Here is a 14,178-nt window from a genome sequence, read left to right as displayed (position 1 = left end):
GAACTTTTTGTATATCAATTAAAAAGTATTTGTTGTATATGTGAGATACTGCTTAAAGGCTATTATGTTGTTGTGTGCATTGATTAAAAGTTTTTTATGTAATTCATTGAATGAAAACAGTAGACAATTGTTTTCAAAGCTGTGGTCACTTGATTTGATGTTTTATACTGCTTGATTTTCTGTTTTAACCGTGTGGTGCAGCTGTCCACTGCAAAGCCAAAGAAGCAACATTAATAGGTGTCCACTGCAGTGGACAAGTGCACCATAGGGTTAAAATATGTGACCACACTTAATTTTTGCTTTTCATGTAATACTTGTTTCATACTACCTATGGTTAAAAATATATTTGAAGCAGAGTTAATAACCCAGCTTGCAGAGTGATACTGGCTTACAGGGATTCGTGAAATCTGTATTTAGTGTGCTGTTTTTTGAAGTGAACACATCATACAACCATGTTCTTAAAAAATTTAGGTTAATACTCCATAACATCAGAATTTCATAGCACTCTACAGTTTCAGTATGTTACAAACATTTGTATGTAATGCATATAGATATCCTCACACTGAAGAAAGAATGGGAAGCTGACAATTTCCTCATGATTTGATCCCCACTTTAGGGCTAAAAACATTTATTGGACACAAATAACCCACTGTAACAACAGATTAAAATTGTCTCTTAGTCTATGAAACCAAACTATAATAGATCTTGATGGAAATTAATACAAGTCGTATTCCCAGATAGGATTTAATATCCAGTAGTTCCTGATTTAACTGGTGTAAATCTACGCACTACTATTTCGTATAATATCGAGCAAAGTTGTATTAAGTCCAGTGATGGTGCAAAACACACACCCATCAGTCAAAGCGCTGTGCAAGTCTGAATAGATCCAAGTAAACTGCATCAGTAGTTATAATTCACTTGTACAGCTGAAGCGAGTCTATTTTGGGGCATCCTTATCTTTGCCCACTACACAAGCTCACATAACCAGCATGTGATATCTTCTGTGTAGGTGACCTTGCCATACATGGACAGTGTTGTACATATCGACGTGACCATATCTTCCATTTGCGTTTGTGGTGGAGTTACTAAATCTGACACTGAACATGTTATGAAGAATCATTTGGGAAGAAGACAAAAAATATTTATACTTATCTTTTATTCACTTATGTTGCCTCAGTCGATAAAGGCTCACATGTTGCCTCAGTCGATTAAGGCAGACATTAAGTACCTCCAGAATGAAATTTTCACTCTGCGGTGGAATGTGCACTGATGTGAAACATCCTGACAGATTGAAACTGTGCGCCAGACTGAACTGAGTCTCAAATTCGAGACCCTAGCCTTTCGTGGGCAAGTGCTCTACCAACTGAGCTACCCAGACATGACTCACAATGTGTCCTCACAGGAGATGGGATACTGGCAGAAGTAAAGGTGTGAGGAAGAGTCATGAGTCATGCTTGGGTAGCTCAGTTAGTAAAGCACTTGCCCTCAAAAGTCAAAGGTTCCAAGTGTGAGTCTCACTCTGGCACACAGTATTAAACTTCCAGGAAGTTTAATTATGTATCTCAATAGAGACAGGTCCTTGGCCTATTGCAGCATAAACATAGCACCATGGGATCAAAGGAGGAAATTCTTTCAACTTCACTGAAACTGTGTCATCAGTCTTAAGGGTGTATATTAATTATTCAAGCAATCAAGTTATGTGGAGTAGGAGATGATCTTCCTTTATAGAGGACAGCTGGATCCAAGAGTAAAAGATAACAACTCATGTAAATTAAGGCTATAGCAATAGCCTTAATTTTTCACACTGCCAAGGGCAATATAGTCTGTCTGTAAACTCAAGAGCGAGCAGCCCTTCTAGTGGGGGGAAGTGGCCTTTCCCGGAAGAACCCTGCCACTGGCCTACAGGGCCACCCAAAATCTGTTGCCCGTTACCTGTCTCGCGGTGTAGTTCGGCGTTGCCAGTGTCAGTCAGTTGGCTTTGTGTACTCACTGATATATTTCAGTACCCGAAAGTGATGGACAATCGCCCTGCATTGCAAGAAAATGTGCAGAATACGAAGAAGAGGAGGTATTTGTGGGGTAACGAGTGTTCGATCGTCTCTAACGTTACTACAGCGTGTGTTAAAGAGGCGACCCACAAAGAACTGTTGGCTAATATTAGCAGTCCCAAACAATGGACTGCAGTTAATGCAAACGCCAGCCTCGCCACAATAGGGCGCATAAGGAAGGAATGCGAAAACAAGGCGCATGGTTTACTGGAATCGACGCGAAGAAAAACTAATAATTTAGGGAGGAAACCCATCGTTATAGACAGTTTCACAAAATCAGTCATTCGACAAACGATGGAAACCAAAAAATAGCGCCCATATTACGGAAATTACTTCCCGCCATTAAACATTGGCAGAAAGATGTTTTACACAAGACATTGGGTGAAATGGGATTTAACTGGAAATACTTTTCAGACATGTTTACAAAGACAGTGCGAATCGAACTAATACAACACACGAATTTAAAGATTTCTGGTTACTTTTTAAACACTCTTCGTGTTGCAAGAATTTTTAAGTTTTAATGCAGCCCTTCAAAGAAAACTTCTGCCTTATAGTAGAAACACAAAGTAAGAACAAGCCTTAAATTCTACAGATTGATTGCACTATATCTGGTTCGTCTTACGAATAGAGGAACATACATTCACATGAATAGGCATTCGTTTCTATGTTTGTAGTAGAATCCTGACTTCCGTTCTTATCTTAATATTACTTAGTCTATAATGTTTTGTTTCGAAGAAGCTATCGTCTTTTGTTTCCCTTATACTCTTAACGCATTTGTCCAAAAATAAACGCAGCCGGGACGTGTCTGTACACGGCATCGCCACAGATTTAAAGCGCGCGCCGCGGCGGGGACTGTACTACGTTGTGAAACAGCCTGTAGAAGCGTCCTGTGACATAGCAGGGTAGGCAGAGTGGGGACTCGCTCGCTCGCTCGATCTTCAGTTTACCGACAGACTATAGAAATGCAGTGAAAGTGCAAGTGTTTAGCTATACAAATACACACACCATTTTAACACTATACATGGTAAACATTTTGTTTCATTACGGGTTCATTCTGCATCACAGAGCAATTTACTGTTAAACTTTCAATAGTGTTTACTCCAAAAGCAGTTGAGCAACTTTGTACATCCATGAAATCGCCCTGATAGTGAGCTCATATAATGTTTATATGAGAGTGGTTTCATGTGTGTTGGTTTGATGCAGCCCTTCATGCTAATCTATCCTGCGCAAGCTTCATCATCTCCAAGTAACTATTGCAACCTACGTCCTTCTCAATCTGCTTAGTGTATTCATCTATTGGTCTCCCTCTAAGATTTTTACCCTCCACATTGCCTTCCAATACTAAATTGGTGATCTCTTGATGCCTCAGAACATGTCCTGCCAACAGATCCCTTCTTCTAGTCAGTTTGTGCCACAAATTCCTCTTCTCCCCAATTCTATTCAGTACCATCTCATTAGGTATGTGATCTACCCAGAATTCCTCTGTTGCACCACATTTCAAAAGCTGCTATTCTCTTCTTGTCCAAACCAGTTATCATCCATGTTTCACTTCCATACAGGGCTACACTCCATACAAATACTTTCAGAAAAGACTTCCTGACACTTAAATCTATACTCGATGTTAACAAATTTCTCATCCTCAGAAACACTTTTCTGACCATTGCCAGTCTACATTTTATATTCTCTCTACTTCGACCATCATCAGTTATTTTGCTCCCCAAATAGCAAAACTCCTTTACTACTTTAAGTGTCTCATTTCCTGATCCAATTCCCTCAGCATCATCCGACTTAATACGACTACATTCCATTAGCCTCATTTTGCTTTTGTTGATGTTTATCTTATATCCTCCTTTCAAGACACTGTCCATTCTGTTCAATGGCTCTTACAAGTCCTTTGCTGTCTCTGACAGAATTACAATGTCATCGACGAACCTCAAAGTTTTTATTTCTTCTCCATGGATTTTAATACCTAATCTGAACTTTTCTTTTGTTTCCTTTACTGCTTGCTCAACATACAGATTGAATAACATCGAGGATAGGCTACAACCCTGTTTCATTCCCTTCCCAACCACTGCTTTCTTTCATGCCCCTCGACTCTTGTAACTGCCATCTGGTTTCTGTACAAATTGTAAATAGTCTTTTGCTCCCTGTATTTGATCCCTGCCACCTTCAGAATTTGAAAGAGAGTATTCCAATCAACATTGTCAAAAGTCTTCTCTAAGTCTACAAATGCTAGAAATGTAGGTTTGCCTTTCCTTAATCTATCTTCTAAGATAAGTCATGGGGTCAGTATTGCCTCACTTGTTCCAACATTTCTGCAGAATCCAAACTGATCCTCTCCGAGGTCTGCTTCTGCCAGTTTTTCCATTCGTCTGTAAAGAATCTGTGTTATTATTTTGCAGCTGTGACTTGTTAAACTGTTAGTTTGGTAATTTTCACACCTGTGAACACCTGCTTTCTTTGGGACTGGAATTATTATAGTCATCTTGAAGTCTGAGGGTATTTCGCCTGTCTCGCACATCTTTCTCACCAGATGGTAGAGTTTTGTCAGGGCTGGCTCTCCCAAGGCTATCAGTAGCTCTAAAGGAATGTTGTCTACTCCTGGGCCTTGTTTTGACAGTGCTCTGTCAAATTCTTCATGCAGTGTATCTCCCTTCTCATCTTCATCTACATCCTCTTTCATTTCCATATCATCAGCCTCAAGTACATCACCCTTGTATAGACTCTTTATATACTCCTTCCACCTTTCTGCTTTCTCTTTTTCACTTAGAACTGGTTCTGTATCTGAGCTCTTGATATTCGTACAGGTGGTTCTCTTTTTCCAGAGGTCTCTCTAATTTTCCTGTAGGCAGTATCTATCTTGCCAGTAGTGATATATGCTCCTACATCCTTACATCTGTCCTCTAGCCATCCCTGTTTAGCCATTTTGCGCTTCCTGTCGATCTCATTTTTGAGGCGTTTGTATTCCTTTCTTCCTACTTCATTTACTGCATTTTTGTATGTTCTCCTTTCATCAATTTAGTTTGATATCTCATCTGTTACCCAAGGGTTTTCACTAGTCCTCATCATTTTACCTACTTGATCCTGTGCTGCCTTTACAATTTCATCTCTCAAAGCTACCCATTCTTCTTCTACTGTATTTCTTTCCCTCATTCTTGTGAATCGTTCCGTAATGTTCTCCTTGAAACTCTACAACCTCTGGTTCTGTCAGTTTATCCACGCCCCATCTCCTTAAATTCTCACCTTTTTTGCAGTTTCTTCAGTTTTAATCTACAGTTCATAACCAATAGATTGTGGTCAGAGTCCACATCTGCCCCTGGAAATGTCCTACAATTTCAAAGCTTGTTCCTAAATCTCTGTCTTACCACTATATAATCTATCTGAAACCTTCCAGTGTCTCCAGGCCTCTTCCACATGTAAGACTTTTTTCATGATTTTTAAACCAAGTGTTAGCTATGATTAACTTATGCTCTGTGCTACATCCCCGATGTCATCTTAAATCCAGGTGAGAAAAAGTTTTGTATTTTTGCTCTTGCTTTAGAGTTTTTGTATAGGTTCTTAATTCCTTTCATAATTAATATCTGATGACTTCCACAAACTGCAGAAAGATATTATCATAGGCTTTGTCTGTGTCTGCAAATGTAGGGGCTATTTTGGATTTTTTCAAGTATTTGTTATAAACAAAATAAGTGATTGATCATCCTGCACTGAAGCCAGGTTGTTCTTCTGCCTCTTATTCCTTAAATTCTGTCTTTAAAAACTTTTAGTAAGTCTTGAGCAAATCTGCTAAATATATTAGTCACAGTTATGCCTGTATAATTCTTATACTCATCATTTTTCCCTCCTCCTTATGAATTATTTATATAAACCCTACTTTCTAATCTTCCAGGATGACCTCACCATTTAAAAAGAACTCTCAGAAGTTCACTTAATTTATCTATACCATATTTCAACAGCTCTGTTAGGATTCCACCAGTTGCTGTAGTTCTTATCATTCTTTAAAGATTTGATTGAATATTTTGCTATTTCTGTGTCCAAAAACAGCATTCATTATTTTCTGGTGTGTCTATTTCACTATTCATTGCATCCAGAAATTCTTCCCTATTTTCTGTCAATAGTTCTTTAAAATGCTGTATATACCCAATTATAAGAAGAGACTTTTCCTCCGAATTATGCTACCAAGTGATTACATTGAGAAATAAATTAATGTAGGGGTTGTCTTACATTTACAGGTAAAGCATTGGTAATTGAGGTTACGTGAAGATTTATTTTGAAGAGTTCAGAAAGGTTGTGTATTGTCAAAAAATTGCTGACTCCAAAGTTCGTACTGCTGCCACTGGTGTAACACTGGCAATGTCTAATTTGGCAATGATTTGTTTTAATGGACTTTTGTTTCATATATTTAATTTTTTCGCAAGGATTTGGTTTCTTTTGTTTATTTAACTGCATGTGAGACCAGCGAGCACTACAGCAGAGTGGTGTTTGTCTGCCACGTAACATAGACTGGCCACTGTTGCACCTGCCAAAGATGTTGAGAGGACAAGCTCCATGACTTCACATCAAGGAAATTAGAATCTATTCGAACATCCTTACACTGTGGAGACACTGTTCCCTTTTTAACAATAAATTGTTAGCTTTTTCCTGTATTGATCAGAGAAAGTTTTCAAAAAAAGTAATAGCTCTGTTGAGTGAAATGTAACATTGATTTTACCAAAATGTATTACACATTAGCAAAAGTAAAACTTGACTATTTTCATAGCAATGAAAAAGAAATTGCAACTAAATCTTTTTCTGAGTTAACCGCCTTTTCATTTGTAGGGTAAAATTGAATAGAATTCGAAATTGGACAAATTCTCAACAATAGTAGACATTCCTGCAGGAGATGTAAAAGTCTAGATAGAAGCCAGTCATGTACATACATGTTTCATGCAACAGTGTTGTCAATGCTTTCTGTGATTATATGATGGGAATGAGAGAAGATGTGTAAGCTGTTAAAGATTGTCACATTCCCATATCAGTATAGATGTGAAGTTCTCTGTGTATTCAGAAAAAAACAGTTGTGTTCTCAAATCCAACCACAACCACTGAAATCACAACATATTCAGAAGAAATAGTGAATTGTGACAATCGAAATTATAAAGATCGGTGCAACTCATTACACTCGCAGCAATTTCAACTGTGCTACGAGGTCCCACCCTAACCACCACTTCAGAAATCCTGACTTATATAAATACACCGTCTCCCCCCCCCCCCCCTCCCCCCATCTCTCATTGTTTACGTGAAACTGTTATCCCTGATAATGATACAGGGTGTTTCAAAAATGACCGGTATATTTGAAACGGCAATAAAAACTAAACGAGCAGCGATAGAAATACACTGTTTGTTGCAATATGCTTGGGACAACAGTACATTTTCAGGCGGACAAACTTTCGAAATTACAGTAATTACAATTTTCAACAACAGATGGCGCTGCAAGTGATGTGAAAGATATAGAAGACAACGCAGTCTTTGGGTGCGCCATTCTGTACGTCGTCTTTCTGCTGTAAGCGTGTGCTGTTCACAACGTGCAAGTGTGCTGTAGACAGCATGGTTTATTCCTTAGAACAGAGGATTTTTCTGGTGTTGGAATTCCACCGCCTAGAACACAGTGTTGTTGCAACAAGACGAAGTTTTCAACGGAGGTTTAATGTAACCAAAGGACCGAAAAGTGATACAATAAAGGATCGTTTGAAAAATTTCAACGGACTGGGAACGTGACGGATGAACGTGCTGGAAAGGTAGGGCGACCGCGTACGGCAACCACAGAGGGCAACGCGCAGCTAGTGCAGCAGGTGATCCAACAGCGGCCTCGGGTTTCCGTTCGCCGTGTTGCAGCTGCGGTCCAAATGACGCCAACGTCCACGTATCGTCTCATGCACCAGAGTTTACATCTCTATCCATACAAAATTCAAACGCGGCAACCCCTCAGTGCCGCTACCATTGCTGCACGAGAGACATTCGCTAACGATATAGTGCACAGGATTGATGACGGCGATATGCATGTGGGCAGCATTTGGTTTACTGACGAAGCTTATTTTTACCTGGACGGCTTCGTCAATAAACAGAACTGGCGCATATGGGGAACCGAAAAGCCCCATGTTGCAGTCCCATCGTCCCTGCATCCTCAAAAAGTACTGGTCTGGGCCGCCATTTCTTCCAAAGGAATCATTGGCCCATTTTTCAGATCCGAAACGATTACTGCATCACGCTATCTGGACATTCTTCGTGAATTTGTGGCGGTACAAACTGCCTTAGACGACACTGCGAACACCTCGTGGTTTATGCAAGATGGTGCCCAGCCACATCGCACGGCCGACGTCTTTAATTTCCTGAATGAATATTTCGATGATCGTGTGATTGCTTTGGGCTATCCGAAACATACAGGAGGCGGCGTGGATTGGCCTCCCTATTCGCCAGACATGAACCCCTGTGACTTCTTTCTGTGGGGACACGTGAAAGACCAGGTGTACTGCCAGAATCCAGAAACAATTGAACAGCTGAAGCAGTACATCTCATCTGCATGTGAAGCCATTCCGCCAGACACATTGTCAAAGGTTTCGGGTAATTTCATTCAGAGACTACGCCATATTATTGCTACGCATGGTGGATATGTGGGAAATATCGTACTATAGAGTTTCCCAGACCGCAGTGCCATCTGTTGTTGAAAATTGTAACTACTGTAATTTCGAAAGGTTGTCTGCCTGAAAATGTACTGTTGTCCCAAGCATATTGCAACAAACGGTGTATTTCTATCGCTGCTTGTTTAGTTTTTATTGCCGTTTCAAATATACCGGTCATTTTTGAAACACCCTGTACCAGTGGTGGTTGTGATGCATTATTATTATTATTATTATTATTATTATTATTTCTTTACTTTCTCAGACGTTAAGTCTGGTTAAAAATGGAAAGTGACGCGGACCTTGATCAAGCATCACTTCCTTTTAACTGTATGGTACGTGTTATATTGCATTTAGGAACTTTCGGGTAATTGAACATGTATCAATAATTACAGATTTCTGTAGTTGTACATATAAGTTTGGATGTAGCTGTATTGCGTTGAGGTACTGGTGGATATTGTGTGGTATGACTCCTGTAGTTGATAGTATAATTGGTATAATGTCAACTTTATCCTGATGCCACATGTCCTTGACTTCCTCAGCCAGTTGGATGTATTTTTCAATTTTTTCTCCTGTTTTCTTTTGTATGTTTGTTGTATTGGGTATGGATATTTCGATTAGTTGTGTTAATTTCTTCTTTTTATTGGTGAGTATGATGTCAGGTTTGTTATGTGGTGTTGTTTTATCTGTTATAATGGTTCTGTTCCAGTATAATTTGAATTCATCATTCTCCAGTACACTTTGTGGTGCATACTTGTATGTGGGAACGTGTTGTTTTATAAGTTTATGTTGTAAGGCAAGCTGTTGATGTATTATTTTTGCTACATTGTCATGTCTTCTGGGGTATTCTGTATTTGCTAGTATTGTACATCCGCTTGTGATGTGATCTACTGTTTCTATTTGTTGTTTGCAAAGTCTGCATTTATCTGTTGTGGTATTGGGATCTTTAATAATATGCTTGCTGTAATATCTGGTGTTTATTGTTTGATCCTGTATTGCAATCATGAATCCTTCCATCTCACTGTATATATTGCCTTTTCTTAGCCATGTGTTGGATGCATCTTGATCGATGTGTGGCTGTGTTCGATGATACGGGTGCTTGCCATGTAGTGTTTTCTTTTTCCAATTTATTTCTTCGTATTTGTTGATGTTATGTGATCTAAAGGGTTGTAGAGGCGGTTATGAAATTGCAGTGGTGTAGCCGATGTATTTATATGAGCGATTGCTTTGTGTATTTTTCTAGTTTCTGCTCGTTCTACAAAGAATTTTCTTAAATTGTCTACCTGTCCATAATGTAGGTTTTTTATATCGATAAATCCCCTTCCTCCTTCCTTTCTGCTTAATGTGAATCTTTCTGTTGCTGAATGTATGTGATGTATTCTATATTTGTGGCATTGTGATTATTATTATTATTATTATTATTGTTATCGTGGTGATTATTATTAATAATAGTGATACCACAGATGGCTGGCTTTGATGGTAAGCAAAGAAGGAAAGGAAGACAAAATTCCAGAATGAGATTTTCACTCTGCAGCGGAGTGTGCGCTGATATGAAACTTCCTGGCAGATTAAAACTGTGTGCCGGACCGAGACTCGAACTCAGGACCTTTGCCTTTCGCGGGCAAGTGCTCTACCAACTGAGCTGAGCTACCCAAGCACGACTCACACCCCGTCCTCACAGCTTTACTTCTGCCAGTACCTCGTCTCCTACCTTCCAAAGTCTAGATAGAGGCCAGTCGGGTACATAATGTTTCATGCAACAGTGTTGTCAATGCTTGCTGTGATTATATGATGGGAATGAGAGAGGATTTGTAAGACAAAATTAATGGAAATGATCGTATGGCATTGTTCGCTGGGAGGCCCCATTCGGGGAAGTTCGGCCAATGCAAACTATTTGTTTGTCTCTGTGTTGTCAAAATGTAGACTATCAATGAAAGGCATAAGTTTAGAATACGTGTTGTTGTAACACACAACATAAAAACACATGGTCACTTCTAGAACAGTTTTATGAGTGCCAGGTTTGACAATGAGCACAATCTTTGGGGTACCACTTGACAAGACAGTTACAAACATTTCTATAACAAAGTGAATTTCATGGGTAGCCAAATCAGAATGAGGGTGAGCACAAGACTATGATCGTCTACATAGATGTGTGTGGCAGGTGGCGCTGAGTGTGAATGTACCTGCGCAATTGTTATGCACTGTCACTCAGCCACCATGTCTCATCCTAGCAGCTGCTGTTGGAGATGTGAGCTGGTTCCCAATGCCTAGTTGATAGTCTGGTGGGTTACCACACACCTTTGTCCATGGGCGAGTGAAGAGCTACTTCTTGGCACTGCAACCCATGTCTGGCCAGTGATCCTGGCAGTGCCCCGAACCAGTCTGATAGTGTTGGTCATGTCGAATAGTCCTCTGGCTTCACCAGCTCCTGGTTGGCACAGACAGCACCATAAGGCCAGAAGGGAAAATTGGTTGCAGTGACAGCACCAGCGAGGCCAGTACCGCAGCCTGGCTCTCTGCTGATATTTGGGCCTTTGTGGGTGGCGTATGAAGAGGGGAAGTTGGAGGTGTGGGAGTCATGAGTGTCACACAGGGTGAAGACTCTGAAGGCAGAGGGTGTGACTGGAGAAACTAAGATTGGCAGTGATGTTGGAGGGGTCCGGAGGAGGGGACAGCAGGTTCCCCCGTTGCAGGTGCAGCTGATTTTTGATGGTGCATCACTGTCCAGTCCCCATGTTCAGAGTGAATACACAGCAGCCTAGTTGCCGCTGGATGACTGTCGAAATCCACCTATCCTGGCAGCCTGGGGGTGCCCTGCTGGAAGCAGGGAGATAGTTCAGGAGATGGCCCCACAGGCAATGGCAGAATGAAGTGGAGAGGCAGTGTGCAGGGCTGACACCCATAGAGGAGTTCCACTGCACTCTTTTCCCCTGTCGGAGTTTACCTGTATGAAATTAATTAAAAAAAAAAAAGTGTGGGGCTCTACTGGAGAAGCTTCGGCCACGTGTTCATGCATGTGTGTCTTGAACGTGCACATGAACCTGTAGGCCTCACCATTTGACTGGGGGTGGAAAGAAGGTGACAGCAGCTGGTGAAGGCCATTGCAGTGGCATAACTCACTGAAAACCTGGAAATGGAAGTGCGGTCCATTGTCAGCTGTAACTTCTGCACTCATGCACCGACAGTTGACCACATATAGAAAGTTTGAGCACACATTGATGAAAATCAGCTAGATAGTAACCAAGAAGGAACCTACAAATTCGACATGAAATCACTCCCACTAGCAGGAGGGTGTCGGCCAGGAAGAGAGCATCTGGCGGGGTACCCCCTGCTGCTGTTCAGACTGAGAACAGCAATGAACAAGATGCTCAAGCTGCTGGTCTATGCCTGGCCAGTACATTTTGTGCCAGGTAAGCAGTTTAGTGCAAACTACAATCCTGTCTCACTCCTCTGTTAATCTAGATAGAAGCTAAAAATCAATAGCTAGTGTTTATCATCACAACTGTATTATTGTTCAGACTTTGTGCTACTTTGAGATGTTGAGGTTATCCAGACAGTTTTAATGTGTTGTATTAGAATACTCTTGTCAACTGTGTTGAAAGCTTTTACAAATCTACGAAAGTAACATATTTGTCTGACTGTGTTCGTCAGTTAATTGAGCACTGTAAATGGATATCTTTACTGGTCTACCTGAAAAAAATTTGTTGTTTGCAGAAGACAGTAAGGTGCCACAGTGGTTAACACAATGCTGTTGCATTTAAAGAAGTGATGTTCAAATTCATGTATAACCATTCTGAAATTGTTCATTTTGTAAGATCACAAGCTGTTCCCTCCCTCATCATGTGAGCTTACTCTGCAAACCACTATGAAGTGGACAGTAGAGAGTACATCCCATTGTACCAGTCATTACGACCTTTCCCATTCCATTTATGTATGGAGCGTCGGAAGAATTATTGCTTGAATGGCTCTGTACAAACAGTAATGTTTCTAACTTTGTCTTCATGACCCCTGTGAGAGCGATGCATAGGGGATTGTTCTAGATTCTTAGATTCACCACTTCAAGTTTGTTCTTGAAACTTTCTACTTAGGCTTTCGTGGAATAGATAGTGCCTATCCTAAACAGTATGCCAGTTAAGCTCTTTTAACATCTTCGTGACACTCTGCCATGTGTTAAACAAGCATGTAACCATTTGTGCTGCCCTTCCATGTATTTGTTCAATATCCTCTATTCACATTAATGTTGTATTCATAGGATACTTCATTTTTTTTCATTTTGTGACATGTGCAATTTTACATTTCTGAACGTTTAAGCTAGGTTTCCAGTACTTACACCACTTTGAAATCTTATCAAGATCTGGCTGAATATTTATGCAGCTTCTTCCAGACAGTACTTAATTATAGATACCTGCATAATCAGTGAAAGGCCCAACATTATTATTAATATTGTCTGGAAGGTCATTAATACACAACAAGAACAGCAAAAAGTTCCAACTCTCATTCTTGAGGCACACCTGATGTTAATTCTACATCTGTTGATGACTATCCATCCGAGATAACATTCTATGTTCTGCATACCAAGAAATCATCAATCCAGTTACAAAGCTTTCTTAATTCCCCAAATGATAGTTGTTTGTTGTTTGTTGTTTGTTGTTGTTGTTGTTGTCTTCAGTCCTGAGACTGGTTTGATGCAGCTATCCATGCTACTCTATCCTGTGCAAGCTTCTTCACCTCCCAGTACCTGCTGCAGCCTACATCCTTCTGAATCTGCTTAGTGTATTCATCTCTTGGTCTCCCTCTACGATTTTTACTCTCCACGCTGCCCTCCAGTACCAAATTGGTGATCCCTTGATGCCTCAGAACATGTCCTACCAAACGATCCCTTATTCTAGTCAAGTTGTGCCACAAATTTCTCTTCTCCCCAATTATATTCAATACCTCCTCATTAGTTATGTGATCTACCCATCCAATCTTCAGCATTCTTCTGTAGCACCACATTTCGAAAGCTTCTATTCTCTTCTTGTCTAAACTAGTACTTTTGATAATAAGCATAAGTGTGGTAATAAGTCAAGTGTGTTTTGAAAGTCAAGAATCACTGCATCTGACTGCCTTAATCCATGGCTTCCTGGATGTCTTGTGAGAATAGCACAAATTGAATTTCACATGTTCGATATTTTACAGCCAGGTGGGTCACTTGTGGTGGAGATGCATATGAGGGCAATAGCATTCCTCCTCCTCCTCCTCCTCCTCCTCCTCCTCCTCCCTGCTGGGTCAGTTATAATGGTGACCATACCACCTCATCCTGTGAGTGTCCCATGTATTTTGATGAGTGGGCCATCCAGGAGATCCAAGTGAAGGAAAATGTACTCTACCCTGTCGCTCACAGTCGTTGGCTAATTAAAAGCCCTGCATTTTACCATCTGGCACTTACAGTACCAATGCCTCGCTCCACAAAGGACATGGCCCCACAGACTTGT

General features: G+C 40.5%; 1 protein-coding gene across 1 annotated transcript in view; it reads left to right on the top strand.

Moving 5' to 3' along the window:
* LOC126471291 (solute carrier family 35 member E1 homolog) overlaps positions 1-14,178 on the top strand; it is an 85,794-nt gene that overhangs the window by 49,035 nt on the left and 22,581 nt on the right. The gene's annotated exons all lie outside the window — the stretch shown is intronic.

The sequence above is a fragment of the Schistocerca serialis genome, chromosome 3, assembly GCF_023864345.2.
Source record: "Schistocerca serialis cubense isolate TAMUIC-IGC-003099 chromosome 3, iqSchSeri2.2, whole genome shotgun sequence".
Taxonomy (NCBI): domain Eukaryota; kingdom Metazoa; phylum Arthropoda; class Insecta; order Orthoptera; family Acrididae; genus Schistocerca; species Schistocerca serialis.
The sequence above is the reverse complement of the archived record's forward strand: the minus strand, read 5'-3'. Positions and strand labels throughout refer to the sequence as shown.